The sequence below is a fragment of the Zalophus californianus genome, chromosome 4 (assembly GCF_009762305.2).
Source record: "Zalophus californianus isolate mZalCal1 chromosome 4, mZalCal1.pri.v2, whole genome shotgun sequence".
In the NCBI taxonomy this organism is placed as follows: domain Eukaryota; kingdom Metazoa; phylum Chordata; class Mammalia; order Carnivora; family Otariidae; genus Zalophus; species Zalophus californianus.
The window spans coordinates 172,607,891-172,626,768 of record NC_045598.1 but is presented as its reverse complement, the minus strand read 5'-3'; the positions used below and the strand labels follow the sequence as shown (position 1 = coordinate 172,626,768).

Below are 18,878 nucleotides of genomic sequence, written 5' to 3'. Positions count from 1 at the left end.
ATTCTGATTATTCTAGATAGCATAATAAAAGTTGCAACTGAAGTGAGAACAAGTGTGAGCATAGCACTAAACTGGAAGCCTAGAAACCTGGGCTCCTAAATTAATTTTCCTGTTAGCTTGTTGGGTGACTCATGATTTTATCTTCCAGTGCTGTTTAGTCATCTGTCAATTTCATTCATCAATTTCAGATGATTTCAGGGGTGAGTTTTTCCAAATATTTAAGGAAAAGATAACATTAATCTTATACACCTGTACCAGATAATTTAAAAAAAAGAACATTTCCCATTGAATCTTTTTTTTTTTACTCTTAAGGCATTTATTTATTAAAACGTTCTCTGCCAAGATTTCACATTAGCTTAAAATTCAAATCAGTCTTTACATTTCTCTACTGAGGTTTCCACCTCAGTGTATCACATAAAAACACCTTTTCCAGCACTCAGTGTTACCAGTATCCACACGGTGAGCCCCATGGTCAGCCTCTTTGTTCCCTAGGTGACCCAACTAGATGTTAATACTGCTCTGCTACAGGGTAAAAGCTCCTAACTCAAACTCATTGGAAAAGGGGTGAAACTTCTGCAAAGTGCAGAACAAGTACCAAGAAGAGGTACTGTTTGCTCATGAAAAGAAACCAGTGAGTCCTCTAAGAATAATAAAAGGGGGTATTTTACAGTTAAGCACATGATTTGGAGTGAAGAATTCGGATGTTGCTCTGCTGGTCCAGGCCATTAATACTCTTCTTGTTCCTCTTGTGGGCCCCCTTCATCAGGTATCACAAAGCCTTCACCTGTAGCATACAGAATGTCCATGATCCTCTGCAATACTCGATTGTTTTCCCCCTCATTCTCCTGGCAAATCAATTCAATGTTCCTTAGCTTTCCAAAGTAGAAATCTCTTTCTTTCTCCAAGTCTTCGATGGTAAGTTTCAATACGTTGACCTGCTGCATCAATTCAGCTGCTTTGTCATCCCCGTTGCCCACACCAGGATTCTTTCGCACCACACCCGGGCCAGCCTTAGGGGTTGCAGTAGTTCTGTGTGTTGCAACGGGCCTCTGTGGAGCTGCACTGCTAGAGCTGAGAGGTTTCTTCGGTTTGTTCAGAGCTGGAGCAACAAAGGGAGGGAGCCACTGCAGTTTCTTGACCTTGTCTGGCAGCTACGGGGTCATAGTCTTTTCCGTCATAGTTTGCATCAAAAAACTTCTTGAACCACTGAACAAATTCAAAATTGTCCTGAAACTTTCCTTTTACTAATTTGTCCACAGGAATTATTTTGTCAACACCCATTCTTTTAAAACCTGCTTGTAGTATTTTGAAGTTCTGGATGTATTCATGTTTTAGCTTAGCCTGGAATTTCACTTTCTTCAAGGTAATGGAGCCAGGGAACAACATGTCCATAAACTGACAGTAGGCAGCCCCTGAGCACAACCGTTCAATCTTCGTCAGATTCAGCTGCAGAGATTCATTGATCCAGGACAGCATGTCATGTCGACTTAGGTTATCACTGGTGACTGATGTTGAATATACGTTCACTGCCATCTTCGGCTCTCGGCGGGACCACTCCACAGCCTGTGCCCGGCTTCGGTTCTGTCTTCGTCTTGTTCAAACCGCCCGACTCCCATTGAATCTTAAAAGAACGTTACAAGAGATGAAAATTGCAAGCTAATTTCTCTCTCATGAACATAGGCATAAAACCCTTAAACAAAATCTTAGAAAAATCAAATCCACTGATATACAAATGGATAGTAAATCACAACAAAATCAGGTTCATTGCATGAAAGCTTTAAGGACTTACTATTTGAAAATAAATCAAAGTAATTTATTATATTACAGAATAAAGGAGAAAAGAAAGTTATAACCATATTTTTCTTTTTAAAGATTTATGTATTTATTTTAGAGAGAGAGAGGGAGAGCATGTGGTGGGGGAAGGGGAGGGGCAGAGGGAGAGGGAGAGAGAGAAACCTAAGCAGACTCTGCACTGAGTGGGGAGCCTGACTTGGGGCTTGATCTCATGACCCTGAGATCACAACCTGAATTGAAACCAAGAATTGGATGCTGAACTGACTGTGCCACCCAGGTGCCCCAACTTACAACCATCTTAATGAATGCAAAGCAATGACAAAAGTTATAATCCACTTAGTGATAAAAACTCTTAGAAAGTAACATCCTTAGTCTGTTAAATGACATTAAAGTAAAAAAAAAAAAAAAAAGAACAGCTAATAGACATTTTCTAGCCAAATTTTAATGATTTTTTACTGAGCTTGTGAGCCAGACAAGAACTGTTCTTACCACTCACCTACGACATTGTACTAAGAAGGCAGAGCCAACCCCACAGCACCTGGTATAGCCCTTATATACAGTCAGTTTTCAACCAATACTGAGGAAATGCTGAGTATTGCTATTTATATCACAGATGAGGTAAAATAATGAGAAATAACTGATTTAATTTAGCTGTTGGGGAAAGTATAACAAGGCTGTAAAATGAGAAAATGGTTTTCCTTGATGATTTTTACTATTAAAAATATAACACATTATCTTTATAGCATAAATTTAATTTTAAGTAAAAATGCTCTTAATTTTCCAGTTTTAAATAAAAATTCTCAAATTGTTTATTAAAAAGATTGCTATAATTGACTTTCTCTGCTTGACTTATTTCACTTAGCATAATCTCCTCCAGTCCCATCCATGTTGATGCAAATCTGAGTATTCATCCTTTCTGATGGCTGAGTAATAGTCCATTGTATATACGGACCACATCTTCTTTATCCATTCATCTATTGAAGGGCATCTTGGCTCTTTCCACGGGGGGAATGGGTTAGTTTGGTGATGGGTATTAAGGAGGACACATACTGCATGGAGCACTGGGTGTTATGAACAAACAATGAATCATGGAACACTGCACCAAAAACTAATGATGTAATATATGGTGATTAACATAACAATAAAAAATTAAAAAAAAAAAAACTAATGATGTAGTGTATGGTGACTAACATAACATAATAAAATTAAATTAAATGAAAAAAACAAAAAGATTGCTATAAATCACATGAGTGAAGGCAAAGAGGAAAATCTGTACAGTGATATACAGACCATAGTCTGGGAGAAAGGTCATTTGTGGAACATTATCACTTAGCCGACTCTGTCATCCAGTTAATACTATCACTCCAAAGTAAGAGTTCAAGATGGCTTGGGGATAGGAATTTTGGGCTGTTTTGGGGATTTAATTTGACAGAGCAGGACAAAGTTCAGAGGAGAGGTAGGTAAAGGAAGCCTCAACTATTGGAAATTTGTTCATAATACCTTTGCTTTAAAGAAGTATGCATTTCAGATGACCTATATACAACCAAAGATAATATAGTAAAAAGCCTTGATAGTGGCACTGTTTATAAACACTAAAAGTTTTAGATTGAAATAGATAAACCTTTGGCTTAAAAAAGCATGTATATTTGAAGAATATAGGAACAAACTAAAAAATGGAAAATTCACCTATAAATCTATTCTAACAACTATTGTTACCACCATTTCCTTGTGATATTTTTCAAACATAGTCAGGATGACTGGGGTTTATTGTAAGTGAGTAAAAAAAAGGAAATGAGTGTGCATGTGACTTCTTCCTCTTACTACGAGTTCACAAAGTGAAGAAAGAGGTAGTCACTGGTGAAAACCAGGAAAAATCCATAGGATCAGACATCAAAGTGAAGACAGCCTAAATGCAGGGAAGAAGCGTGCACCTGTTGAATGGAAGTCAATATTATTTTCGGGTGAGACTGAATATGATTTTATTTCAGGTTCTTTCAGAGTTTCAATATTCAGCTCAAACACAGCCTCCTTTAGAAAGCTCCATACCTCTTTTCTTCTCCCAGGTAGAATTTCCCTTTCTTTGCACCTTCATGGTGTCCTAAACAGATTTCTATCATAAATTCTGTGATACTTCATTGTGTTTTCTCACCCTTTCTGTATCAGCTTAAATGCCATTCCTCAGGGAAAATGGTCAGACATCTGTGATGAGGTTAAATCTTCCGTGTAGACTCCTATAACACCCTAGATTTTGCTTCATAGCAGTTATAATGATGTATTTATGTACATAATTATCTATTTTATATCCTCTCCCAACCAGCTTATAAATTATAAGGGAAGGACCTGTGTCATTATTTTTGATGGTTTTGTTCCTTTGAGCTGAGCCCCGTGCCTGTCATATAACACACATTCAAAAAATATTTGAAGAAAAGAGGGAGAGAAGGAAGGAAGGGAGGGAGGGAGAGAGGAAGGGAGGTTCTAAATGGAGTTTTCCATCAAAGAAGATAGGTTGCATGACTTGGTGGATGGGGAGAGTGTGGAGCAAAGGGGACAAATTCTTGTAAACTATCTCCAAATGGAAAAAACAAGCCAACAGACAATAAAAATAAGGAATGAATGTATCAAAGGTATGGAATAATCCTGCATTCTTCTTCCATTAAAAAAAAAAACTGCACTGTAGCTCCTTTTTGAAGTCATTGACAAGTGCATCCATCCCATACATCCATCCCCTGCTGACTTGGGTAGTTTTGCCCCCCACACATCTCCATCTGTCTTTGTGCAAAATGCTTGTTCTTTTTCTTTCAGAATAGGTCATTCATGTTTACAGAAGTTGGCCATGGCTTTTATTTTTTAATTTTTTCCCTTTAATTTTAATGTCTGGGATCTAATCTGCTTACTTGCACATCACTGAGACTGGCTCGTGGGCAGGCCGGGCTGAACAATAGCTCCTGAGATTTCTAAGCCCCACACACAAAAAGGCGAGGCAGTCTGGGGAAGGCTGAAGTATGGATTTCATTTACCTACAGGAAACAACACCAATATTAGTGTTTCTTTTTGCTTATAAAAGGGAGGATATAAAGGTGGTGAAAAATAGTTTTGCCAGGCTATCTCCAAATGGGTCATTGGGAGGCTGGTAGGAATTTTCAAACATAATATAACAAAATCAAGAAACAAAAACGTTCCTTTCATCTGCACAGAGGCTCTGTTGAAGCTGGAAATATTTGTGGGATATCAGGAATGAAAAATGTCAGCATGCACACTGCCCAGCCTTGCCTGGTTTATGGCTCCCACCTCGTGGCCGTCATTACTGTCCAGTAAAAGAGCCTCTTTGTCCCTGGAGCATTGCTTTTCAAAGACAAGAACCAACCCCAAGCATCCTCTCACTTTCACATTTGGTCATGGCATTCAGAGAATAATGTGAGGGATGGCCCAAGTGCCAGTTCTTTCAATCACTGGGACACGAAGATGTTTAGTACTGGTTCAGCTAAGCCTTTTTGCTCCTATGAATTTCCTTCCTGAATGGAAAGTCATTTTTCAAGTAAAAAGACCTGAGCTCTTCAGCGGGCTTGAAGTGCAAGGCTTGTAAACAAATAAGAGGTCAAAGTGGGGGGCGGGGAGGAAGGACATACAGGAGCTGGAGAAAGAGGGACACGTCATTTAAAAGCCTTAACCTAAAGCCTGTATTAGTTGTGTGTTGGGGGAGGGGGGGCGCGGGAGTGTGTGGGTGTGGGTGTGTGTTTTGAAATCCACAAGAGGAACGCCAATCCCGTAATTCAGAGCTGAAATGATCCAGAACTTGAAATGAGCACATTTCCTGATGTTTGGGTAGATTGAGAAACTTGGTTTATGGAGAGAGACAAGATTGACATGGGTATTCTGCCCTCTGTCAGAAATTGCCCTACATCTCCAGCCTCAAGTCAAATCCCAGAGGGGGAAAGATGAGTTTCTGGCACAGCCCTGGAATGCAGTGGTCTGTTTCTTAGAGGTAAGAGCGCTGAACCCTGGCTCTCTCAAAGCAAATCATTTTCAAGTTCAACTTAGTGGTTCACGTTTGTTAAAATTGTGGCACTAAAGGGGGACAATCGCTTCTCTTTCTGGATGTCTGCTATGAATGCCAGCCAAGCCATCCTGCTGAACTCAGATCTAACCAGTCTTCCTGTGCCTAAAACCCACTGAAAATAAGAGTAGGTGATTTTTGCATGAGATCAGTCATGATTGAAACGGCTGAGGTGGCATGAACATGTGACATGTAATAGAGGATGGTCAAAAGCAAAAACGTAAAAATAAATTGAAGAGCCAATAAAGAGACAGTGTCAGAACAAATAAATACCCCCAGTGTCAGAACAAATAAATATCCCCTAGACACAAGGACTGAACAGCACTGGACTTCATTTTCATCCTGGTACCTTTAGACAGATACTTAACTTCTCTGTGACGGAACTTCTATGTCTTACCTTTCCAAATACCTTGTTTCCTACTAGAAAATTGAGGCTGTCTTATATTCTTTTGTCCATCACAATGTTTAACAAATTAGCAAATGCTATGCATCAGCTATTGCTCTAAAGTAATAGTCCCCAAACCTTATAAGCTGAGGTTCTCTTGTTATTTATATCTCACATGTTCACATAACTTGTCAATGGTAGAGCAAGTATTCCAATCTAGGCACTCTGTCTTCACAGCTTGCTCTAACAAATAAGTCGTAATAAAACTTGGCATTTTCTTGTACTTTATTTTCCCTTACTTTATTTCATTGTGATGACTCTCGAAACTACAACACATCTTCATATGTGTAGGCAAAGGGTGGAGATGTTGAAATAACTTAAGTCACCTTTTTTACCTCTTGCCCTAACTTTGAAAAGAATTCACTCATGCATGCATATGTGCATCAATGGATGGATAGATGGATGGACATGCCAAATAACTTTTTGTGAAGGAAGTGTGACTTATGTGTTTTTCAAGTTCAGGTATTATAGACTTGAGAAGTGGGAGGAATTTAGGGTTAGGTATTAAATGGACCCCATCCTCTGAATGGAGGAGAGAACTGGATTGGCAGATCTAAGATGGTGGAAGACATTCTTGGTTTAGATGAACAGGCCTGTCCTCTCTAATACCGATGAGTTTCCCCAGCAGAAGCTTGTGTAGATCCACTGAGGGTGGAAGAAACTAGATTGTGGTTGGAGAAATGACATGATTCTTACTCTCCTTAGACCCACAGGCAAGCAGAGGGTGGTCTCTTGCTCTCAGAAATAGTCTCCTCCATCAAAGTACTACACAGAGTAAACTGTGAATGTCTGGTCTGGTTTAGTGCGACTGGAAGTTCTTCTATTCCTTGGAAGAGGTATGTAGAGGCTGCTTTTAGGCAACAAGTCTGAGCAATGAAAACTTGAACAAGGCAAAAGGGCCCACAGTGACCACCAAACTGACACAAACAGTCTCATGAAGTGATGCACCTGGAAACAGCCATAGGTCCTAACGGACCAATGGACTACTTACAATGAGCCACGGACGGTTCCTAAGATTACCAAAAAGGGAAAATTCCATGCGTTCCCATACTTCCTCACCGCCCCCTATTACTATAGGCCCTCACCATCACCTCATGGCAGACCGTCTCTCCTTTGCTGTCCTGCCTGTCCCTCCCTGGAGGTGTATTCAGTTAACTTGTATCTCTTTGTTCGGCCTTGGATAAATTCTTTCCCTGCCTCTGCCACCAGCGTCCATCCAATGGGAAGGCGCCACAAAGTAGACACTTCCATATAAAAACAGCACACTGCATGGTCAATATGCATAGATTTATACCTTCCCACTACAAATTAATAAGTGTTCCCTATTCCATTGCCTTCTGAACTCACGGGCGATTTCTTTCCAGATATTGTCTCACTTCTCCCTCTTCTCTTACCTTTTTTCCTTTCAAACCCAGCAATCTTCTTAGATAGGGCTTTCTTTTTTCTTTCTCAGCTCTGTGTTTTCACCAGTGACACCCCTGTGTGGTGTCTCTTCTGGCTCAGTCTGATCCATGATCTCACCTCCCTGACCCCGTAATAACTCCATCCATACTCTTGATTTACAGGTGGTACCCAGACAGTAAAAATCTGGGTAAAGGTAGACCAAGATATGCTCATATTTCTAAATTTCTTGAAAATGAATAATGAAGACAGTACCCTTTTTACACATGTATTCCCTGAAAATATTCAACAAATACTGTGCCATTACCATATTCGAGGTACGATGCAAGGCCCTAGGAAGAAAATATGACACAGGTAGATATAATCCCAGTTGATAGGAAGCTTAAAGACTAATGTGTTTGATCACTAACATTAAAAACACTTTTTTGTTTGCTTGTTTTTTACTAGCAACACTCCTAAATAATTTTTTAAAAAGGTTTTATCAAGGATTGCTGCTATGTAAATGGCAGTAAATTTGATAGTATAAAACTTAACAGCAGCTTTTATTTCTTCTGGTCACTGCAGAAAAATATTGTAAAACTCTTGCAGGTCTTTAGAATCTCAAACCGACTTATGACTTTCTCCTTCCCTCAGCCTATCAGTGCCTTACATTAAAATGTTCTTAAAATTGCTTAACGAAAATGTTTCCATTTATAGTTGGTTTAGTAAAGTTTAATTTTAACCAAATCTAATTTTGTAAACCAAACTGAATTCTAGTTATTTTGGGTTTATAAATTTATTTCTAGCATAATGGCACAGCTATGGTATTTGCTAATGTAGCATAAAAAATAGAAACCTACCCAGATTACCCTGTAAACTATTTGTTTTACCCTGGATACTTTCTTGAAAAGAAACAAATGGACAAAACATAGGTCATGAGATAGAAAATGTTTAATTCCTTAACATTAGAGGTATTTTTCAATTTTGAAAATCTATAGTTATCGTATAGGTTTCATGAGATTAGTCTAAGATTTCTTAGACATTCTCAGCAAATCTAGTTTTTCTGTTAGTGAGAGGTATAGGATGCCCTGGTGTTAATTGACTTGTTTTCTATTGCTTTATCTCAAGCATGGAGCAGGGTGCCACACATGCCTTGCATGTAATAGACATACAATAGGTGCTGCCTCCCTTCTCCATCTTCTGGTTAAAATAGAATTTGGTGATGCTATACCTTCATATATCACAATACCATATTAAACCCATTTTATTAATATTGATGTTTTTCAATTTTTTTTCTTTGATTTACTCTATTCTCTTTTTGCTTTCTCTGCTCTTTTTATTTTGATAACGCTAATGGTGAGTATCACAAGGAGCCCTGTTTCATTGGCCCGGAACAAAAAATTGGAATGGGGGCATCATCAGGGGAGTAGAGGACCAAGAAATCATCAAAAGGATAGGTATTCAGTCACCTCCTCATCATCTCCTCTGGGTTCTGCAGAAGATGACAGCTTTATTATGACATGGGTGAATAAATTAATCTCCTAACACACCCTGGGATGTTTGAAACTTTAGTTATGGACTGTATTTATCTATTCTTTGACCTCTTCCGAACTTTCCTTCCATATTCCTACTTCGGTTTTTCTCTTCCTTCCTAAATTTCACCGTGGAGTTTGTTCTCCATTCAAGTGGAAGGTCTTCTCACTCAGTGTGACTTTACAGCAATGCTAAAAGTCCAACCATGCTCTTTCCAGAATTTGATGCTCAATAGCTATAATACCCAATTTATCTCTCAAGAATTATGGTTCCTTGGGAAAAATCATACTATATGCCTCTGTATTTCCTCACTTCTGTATTTTTGGGAATATATCCTATAGGTGAGAGAAGAGAGGAAGACCAAATTCAAATTTGGTTCTATCCTGAGTTAACTGGACAAAGGTAAGGCAAGTTACCTAAGAGTTTCTTGCATAATTTTCTCAGTAATGCTGTTTGGTTTGTTTGTTTTGTTTTGTTTTTTGTCTTCTAAGATAAGATAAGAATTTAAGGTGGAGTATGGCAGTGTTTTTTAAAGTGTGGTCTGGACATGCATATGTATCTCTGGGACATTTTCATGAGATCCACAAGGACAAAACTATTCTATTAAGACATGATTTGTTTTCCCCCCTTTCATTGTCAAGTGAGTATACCAAGTACAAATAGTTCATTAATCTGGTTTTAGATTACACATTGCAGTTAATTGTTAAGGAAATAACACCTGTAGAATTTTGAAGTAGTACCAAAGAACATCCACAATTATCTAACTAGGCTATGAAAATACTCTTCCTTTTTCCAACTATAACTCTATCTGCATGGGACCAGATTGTTTTCATATACCAAACAAAATAACACATTATATCAGACTGACTGTAGAAGCAGATATGAGAATCCAGCTCTCTTCTCTTAAACTTGGAATTAAAGAGATTTGCAAAGATGTAAAACAGTGCTACTCTTCACTGAACCTTTTTGTTGTTGTTAATTTTGGAAATCATATTAATTATTAATTAAAAGTAGATTATTTATGTTCCTGTATAATGGATTTATTACTATTTAAAATAAATTAATAGATAATATTCTTTAAAATCTCTTTAAAATTTTGAATGCAGTAAATATCAATAAACATAACACACATAAGCAAAAGATCTTTAGTGTCTTCAATTTTTTTAAGAAGCTAAGTGTCCTGGGGTGCCTGGGTAGCTCAGTCGTTAAGCATCTGCCTTTGGCTAGGGTCGTGGTCTCAGGGTCCTGGGATCGAGCCCCGCATCCGGCTCCCCGCAGAGCAGGGAGCCTGCTTCTCCCTCTCCCACTCCCCCTGCTTGTGTTCCCTCTCTCGCTGTGTCTCTCTCTGTCAAATAAATAAATAAAATCTTTAAAAAAAAAAAAAGCAAAGTATCCTGAACAAAAACTTTTGAGAACTACTGATATACAGACTGAAGATATATAATTTATATCATACCCACACACTTATTAAACAAATATGGAAAACCTGAGCTCATATTTTGCCTTGGAAAGCAAAAGGAAAATTATTTTCCTCCCTCCCTTCCTTCCTTCCTTCCTTCCTTCCTCCTTCCTTTGTTCCCTACTTTCTAGATCTTTCTAATGTCTTTATTATCTAAAATCTTTCTATTCTTTCTAATATCTTCTCTAATGTCAGACAACTCAATCAAGAAAGTGTGTAAACGTAAACAAACAAAATAAGAATTTGCTTTATTTAAATCTTTTTGTGTAAAAAAGAATCCAGTATAAAAATCCATATTTAATGTCAATCGATCACTTGGTTGTATTTAGGAGGAAATTAGAGACAACTCAAGATACTATATATTTGTCGGTTTGGTGTATAGCATGTAATAGTAATGAAATGAAATTGTAAAACATCTGGAGGAGGAGGAGGAAAAATGACTCATCATCACTGTGATTTGGCCAATTTGGCCAATTGGCTGGGAGAAATAACAGAGAGGCAAAAGATTAAGGCATATTCCATTTGTTTCTCCGTTGTGAGTGCTAATCAAGTGCGTTCTGAAATAGCGCCCTACATTTGCTGAAGTAGAGCTCAGAAGAGAGGACCTCAGAGAAGGGAGATATAAAAGTCCAGGAATTACAGTAGAGGAATACCAAGGACTGTAAAATCAGTCACTAAAACTTGCTGAGAAGTCCTGTTTGTCATAGAAACTCAGTGAAATGTAGTGAGGAATCTACTGATGTTCAGAAATCATGAATATATTCTAGTTTCACACACAAACACATCTGAAAATTCCTCCAACTTCACTATTTATTTATTTAATTATGTATTTATTTAGGATTTATTTGTGCTCTCTCCCTCTAAATAGATATAATGAAACTGGTAAGTTAAACATAGTGCAAAATAAGAAAATAAAACAGGAACCCTTCTGTGTCAAAGGGCACAGAAGTTACCAAGATTCTATGACTCAGGTCATTTGTCTATGTTATTACACTACGGACAACAGTTAATGTGGGACAATCAATATATGTTTCAGGTACTTTATGTATGTTGTCTTGTTTTGTTCTCGTTGCTGACTTAAGCACCAGGTTCACTTATTCCCATTTCACAGATGAGGAAACTGAAAAACAGAGAGCTCTCAGAGCATGTTCAAGGATGCATAGCTAGGAAGTGGGGGATCTTGAGCTCATAGTCACCATAGGACGCTGCTCCTAATGATCATGGATCTGTAAGGCAGCTGGGATGCAGTAGTGGGTGATACCAGGGTCCTGCCCTCAAGGAGCTTACAGTCTCTTGGTCTAGCCAAATAAGCAAACAACTAATTCAACTCAGACTGTTATCTGTCTTATAATCAAATTATAAGTTACGAACTAAAGACATAAAAGAGTAAATAATTCTCTAAAGTAGTCTCTGTGTGGTCTCTGTGTAGCTCTAGAAGCCAGTGTCAATACTGACTAGATGACAAGGCTTTTGGAGCATATTCTCAGAAGTAGACATCTGAATTTGGCCCTTATGAGTCAGTACCATTTCTCTAGAGAGGGAATGGGAGAGACCATTTCATCTGGACACTAAGTAGTATAATAAAAAATGCACATCTCTACTATTAATAACCAAAAGTAGTATTCACTGAGTCCTTGCTCTACGTCCAGTGGTGTACTAAGCACTTCATTTGTGCTTTCGCATCTAATACTCACGATGAGATAGATGGGTACTACCATCATCCTTCCTTAACCAACAGGAAAACAGACCTGGCAACCTGAGGAATTTATCACAGCTAATAATTGTTTCCAGCCTAGGCTGCCTGAATCTGGCATCCAGGTCCTTTGCCTCAGTGGTATACATTCTTCTAAGAATGTCACTTTTTCCTATGGTCTCTTTTTCCCCTGTCTACATCTCCTCCCCGCCTCATTTCCCAGGTCTCACCACCAGGTCCACACCATTTCCCGGCAAGCAAGCAGGTACTCCCTGGAATGCACCAGTTCCCTCTTCTGTTCACTGCACTTGAGTTGTATGTGTTAGTTGTACTTCATCTTGGCTCCCTGCAACCCTCCCACTGCAGGAGCTAGAATGGAAGCAAAGATTGGGGAGCCCAGTTGGCGGCAGGAGCAGAGTTGTTTGTAACTGGAAGCCAAACAAGCCACTTAGCTTTGAAGGCACAAGAGAGCCTTCATTTAGATATGAGGCAAAAAAGATCAAAGCTGAGAAGGACAAACATGCCTGTTGTCTGCGGCAGGCAGCACGTTACCAGAAGGGAGCCCCACATCCTTTACTGCAAAGCAGATGCAGTACATCTGAGAGGTTACCATAAACCAAATAAATACTGCCTCAGAACCTTCCCATGAAGTCTCGTGGAAACAAAGACATGGGGCTTTCACCTGAAACAGAGAGGGTCTTGCTCTCTCTGCAGCTGGGACATGGCCTTCTGCCCCATGCTGCTTATAATGGCTTAGATGAACACTGCACATCTCCTAATAAACTCACCAGAAAGCCCAAAACTATTTTAGATATGTCTGAGAGAACAAAAACATGATTTCTTCTGAAGTATTCTCTGGGAAGTGACATACAATGGCTTCTTTGCAAATCACAAAGGTTTCAGGTTAAGAGTGGGCAATGAAGAGAAATACTCGCTCTCCTTAAGAGAAGCCAGCCATGGCTCCCACAGATGAACACAGGAAAAGGAGGGTGCTTTTCACACTTCCAGTTGAGGAACTTCCTAATTGGAAGAGGGACACATACATGCATTGGGCATCTACTCTATGGCAAATAGGATTTTAGATTTTTTTTAAATTATGTTAATTGCAGGATAGTTAACATACAGTGTTATACTAGTTTCAGGATATGATACCGTGATCCAACAATTCTATACATTACTCAGTGCTCATCACGATGAGTGTGCTCTTAATCCCCTTCACCTGTATCACCCATTCCCCACCCACCTCCCCTCTGGTAGCCATCAGTAATATACAGGATTGTATCCGATTGCTATCATAATCCTGTGAATCTGGAATGATTAGATCTATAGATGGAAGAACATACTGAGTTTTTCCTCAAGGTCATATAGTAAATAACAGAACTGGGGTATGAACTCCTTCCTTCAAAAATACTAAATTTTGTTTAAAAAGTTACTTTGTAAGGAATTCTACCAGCTAGGAAACTGAAATTCCAGTAAGGGAAATTTATGAAAATGACACAAAGCAATTAACTTTGGGAAGAAAATATTTCATCTGTTAATTTGAAGGAAAAAGAGATAGGTTTAAGATCTTAGTAATTAAGCATTTGTAACGAACACAACATATTGAACCAAAGGACTTTAATCCTCAAACTTCATTTTTAAACACAATTTTGAATGCATGCTAGAGTAACAGACTCATCCCGACTTGTCCAGGAGTGTCCCAATTAGATCTTTTGTTTTGTGCTGGAGATTCATTGTAAGAAGGAATAGTCTAATTGCTAGTCTATAATTGCTAGAGGCAACAGAAATTAATGAAATGAAATCCAGTGGTGATCAGAGTTACTACTTTAGTTATGTAGTGCATTAAAAAGGGGACTTGTGTTTAGAGACTGTTTCCAGGGGAAGTGACATAAATGACAATGTGAAGGATGAATAGATGTTAGCCAGATATTAAGGGGTCTGGGATGAGGGAGATTCCAGGCAGAGGGAGAAGCATGTGCAAAGACAGGATGGCAGAAGGGAAGGGACCTTGGTACGTAGGAACAATTAGGGAAAGTAAGGATTACACGAGATAGAGCAAGGAAGAACAAAGTGCAGGGGACACTCAGAGGTAGGTGGGGCAACCAATTCAAAGGCTAGTAAAGTGAATTAAAAGTTTGGGGTTTTACCTTAAGAATAAAGAGAAGCCTTGGGGCGCCTGGGTGGCTCAGTAATTAACCGTCTGCCTTCGACTCAGGTCATGGTCCCAGGGTCTTGGGATCGACCCCCACATTGGGCTCCCTGCTTGGCAGGAAGCCTGCTTCTCCCTCTCCCACTCCCCCTACTTGTGTTCCTTCTCTCGCGTTTCTCTCTCTGTCAAATAAATAAATAAAATCTTAAAAAAAAAAACTAATAAAGAGAAGGCTTTATGGGGATTGAGAAGAGTGAAAGGAAGGAGTGGAGGTTAGGGTTGATATATTCCCGTTTCTACAGTGAAAAAAATCACTGCACTAAGAACAGAGTGGATGAGAAGAGAACGTTCAGCAGACAATGCTACAGACCAGAGGGGAGGTAACAGTGGCTGGGGGGGTAGGTGGTCATAGCAGAGGTTGAAAGAAAAGGGTGATTACATACATTTCTAGATGGAAAAATTGACTGACCTTGACAATAAATTTGATGTTGAAGTGAGGTAGAGAAAAATGTCAAAGATGATGCCTCTTCTTCTGGCTCCTGCAAATGGGTGGATGGTAGAAACTTATGTAAGGTTCAGTTTTAATGTCTAATGATTTCTGTTAGTGTTGTAATAAAGATGCTCTTTCAATAGTAATATCAGAAAATGCATAGATTTTTTCCCCTGACAAAGGTTCTATAGTCCCCTACTGCCACTTGTTGACATTGTGCCTTAATTGTGGAGAGATGGCCTAGGAGGTGGAAAGAGCTTACATGCTCAAACATCAAGCATAGAACTTACAGCACACGTCACACGTGGATGGTGATGAGTAAGGTATAAGGGATAATTAATCTCAAAGTTCCCTCAAGCTGAAGAGGAATTGAGAGGCAGGTCCACATGAATTAAAAATTTTTATAACTAATTAATTTTAACCTGTCTTCTTGACATTATGAGTGATAGGAATTATTCAAGAACAGACTAGTGGTGGCCAGGGTAGTGGGGGTTGGACAAAATAAGTGAAGGGGATTAAGAGGTACAAACTTCCAGTGACAAAGTGAATAAATCACAGGGAGAAAAAGCTCAGCATTGGGAATATAGTCCATAATATTGTAATAACATTGTATGGTGACAGATGGAAACTACACTTACCATGATGAGAATCGTGTAATGTATAGAATTAGCTAATCACAATGTTGCACACCTGACACTAATATAACATTTTATGTCAACTATACTTCAATAATAAAAATTTTTCTTTAATTAAAAGCTACTTTAAAATGATTTTTGCATCATCCCATGGTCAGACAGATTGTCTGAAACACTTAGCTTATAATAATACTGAATAAAAATAAGAAGAAATTATGCATAATACACCCTAATATATAATATAAAATTATATATAGTGTATTATATGTATATTACATGCTACTGTAATAAAATACATAATATATATTAAAATAATACATGTATTAATGTTTCATATATTGATGTATAATGCATAGTACATAATAATATACCCTATATATTATGTAACAGGACATACAACTTTATATTATGCTTATATTAAAGAAATAAGTCATACTCAGATGCCATATTTTATAGTTCACAAAGTCATTTCACATCTATTTTCTCACTGAGTCTTCACTGTGGTCTAAATATCATCGCGCTTCTAACAGAAAAGAGGAAATTGTGGCTGGGATTAGGTGGTCATAAGAGTTTGAGAGTACAGGATGGATGATGTAATATTTCTATAACATATAATACACCGTAGATGATACAGAATACATCACCTATAATAGATGATATAACATACATTCCTATAGATTCTCTCCCTGAGTTTGCCATGGTAACGTAGTATCCCTGTGCCCTCCAAACAGAGGAGGAAATGAGGTGATTTCACAATGTGCCCCAGTTCACTCTGCTAAATTACTGGGCAGATTTCAGACTGAACCAGCTTTTTAGAAAGGCAATTCCAATAATCCTTCTACCGCATCACAGCCGCCTTAGATAACTGGCTGACTTTTGCTGTACTGTTTCTGACTGGCTCCTCAATGGCAGAGTCACTTATGGGAATAGGCATGACATTATCTGATTAAAAATGACTCAACTAATGACATCCAGAAGCAATCAAGCAAACTGACTGTGGCTCACGTGTCAGGTTCTGAATGGGAATATTAAAAAGTCCAGTAAGCATTTGTGTGGGGTATGTCCTTGGCAAGAGTCAGACTCTCAGGGCTGAACTACATCGTGTGCAAGTGGTTTTTGTCATTCTTTACCTTTTGAGTCATGAGAGAAGCAGCCTAGCCCTCTGGGTTTGCAGAACTAAGACCATCTTTGCAGATGGGAAACCAGGGAGCAAGTGTCCCGGCCTGACAACCAGGCACGGTATTACTGTCCCCTGCAAGCGAAGCTCATTAAGGCTTTAATGACCTCCAAAGAGCCCACCCACCCAGCAGAACAAAGACTCCTCCAGGTTCCTGGGACAGAGAGCAGAGAAATGGTGTGAGTGTGTGCAGGGGGTTCCTGTGTGGGGGGTGGGGCTGACATCATTCTCTGACTTCATGGTTTAAGCACAGTTAACCCCAAGAAAGCTAAGAGGTAAGTCAAAACATTTAGTGAATTCGGGGGCACTGCAGGTGAAAAAAAATAAAATAAAAAATTTAACCCTGCTGCTGTTTTCCCCCATCTGGTGCTCACTCTTTATAGGACCAAAAAGAAAGAAAACAAAGAACAAAGCAAATACATATATATATATATATATATATATATATATATATATATATATATACATATACATATACACACACACATACACGTTTCTATGTATGTTTTTCTGTATATTTCCTGACCTCTAAGAATGTAAATAATGCATTTCTTTGGAAAAAGGACTATAATCTAAATAACTCTTACTGACGGCAAAGATGAACTGGGGAGATGGAGTAAAATTATCCATAAGAAAGAGAAATTACGGAGGGGCGGAGCAAGATGGTGAAGGAGTAGGAGACCTGGATTTCATCTGGTCTCAGGAATTCAGCTGGATAGGGATCAAACCATTCTGAACACCTACGAACTCAACAGGAGACTGAAGAAAAGAGTAGCAACAACTCTCTGAACAGGAAAGTGACCACTTACTGGAAGGTAGGACGTGCGGAGAAGTGAACCTGAGGCGATATTCGGGAGGCTAGACGGCGGGGGAGCAGGCCTCCGTCGGCTGCTTCTGGCAAGTGATAGAGCCACAGAGCACAAAATCGGAATTTTAGAAGTCGGCTCCGCTGAGGGACGTCGCTCCAGTGGCTAAGCGGGGGGTGGAATCCTCTTTGAGACAGTGTGGTCTCAGGACGCTCGGGGTCACAGAAAGACCGGGGGTGCCTGAGTGCAGCAGAGCTCCCAGGGTCAGAGCAGGGAAGCCGGCTGCAGAGACGGAGCCCAGGTGAGGGCTCTCAGCTCGGGGTTGCCATAAACTGTGATCGGTGACACAGTCGGGCCACTGCTCCTCCAGCAGGGACCCAACAAGCAGCAGAGCCGGGGAGACTCCCCTCCCTCCCCCGGGAGGAGAGGCGCGGGAGCGCACCGCAGGGATGTGCTGGGTTTGGAAACTCCACACGGGGTCGGGTGCCAGAGATAGAAACGCTCAGTCACAGGCCGGGTGAGCACGGAGTGCGGCCAGAGACCGGGGAGACGGGAGTGACTGACTGCTTTTCTCTGGGGGCGCACTGAGGAGCGGCGCCCCGAGTTCTCGGCTCCTCCGGGGCGGAGATTGGGAGGCCACCATTTTCACTGTCGTCCTCCAACGCTGTACGGAGAGCTTGCAGGGAACAAAAGATCCTGAGAGCAAACCCGAGTAAATAACTTAGCCCGGACTGACAAGGGCGGGGCAATTCCACCTTGGCAAAGACATTTGGCAACCATGGCAACAGGCCCCTCCCCCAGAAGATCAGCAGTAACAGCCAGCCAAGACCAAGTTCACTGATCAATGAGAATGGCAGAACTCCAGCGCTAGGGGAATACTGCACATAGAATTCATGGCTTTTTTACCATGATTCTTTAGTCTTTCAAAGTTAATTTTTTTAACTGTTTTTGTTTGAATTTTTCTTTTTCCCTTTTTCAACCAACATCTTATCAATCCCTTTTTAAAAAAAAAAAACACCATTTTTATTTTTCATTTTTAGAGTCATATTCTATCCCTTCATAGTAGTTACCCTTATTTTTGGCATATATATATAAGTTGTTCTCTCTTTAAAATTTTGAGATACAGTTTCTTCTAACAGATCAAAATATACCCTAAATCTCTAGTGTATGGCTTTGTTCTAGTCTCCTGCCTGATCACATTCTCTCCCCCCTCTTTTTTTTTCTTTCTTTCTTTCCTTTTTTTTAAATCCTCTTCTTTCTTTT

General features: G+C 39.5%; 1 pseudogene; it reads right to left on the bottom strand.

Moving 5' to 3' along the window:
- Nucleotides 1–324: 324 nt before the first annotated feature.
- Nucleotides 325–17,640, bottom strand: LOC113939344 (annotated as a pseudogene).
- Between the last annotated feature and the right edge of the window lie 1,238 nt (nt 17,641–18,878).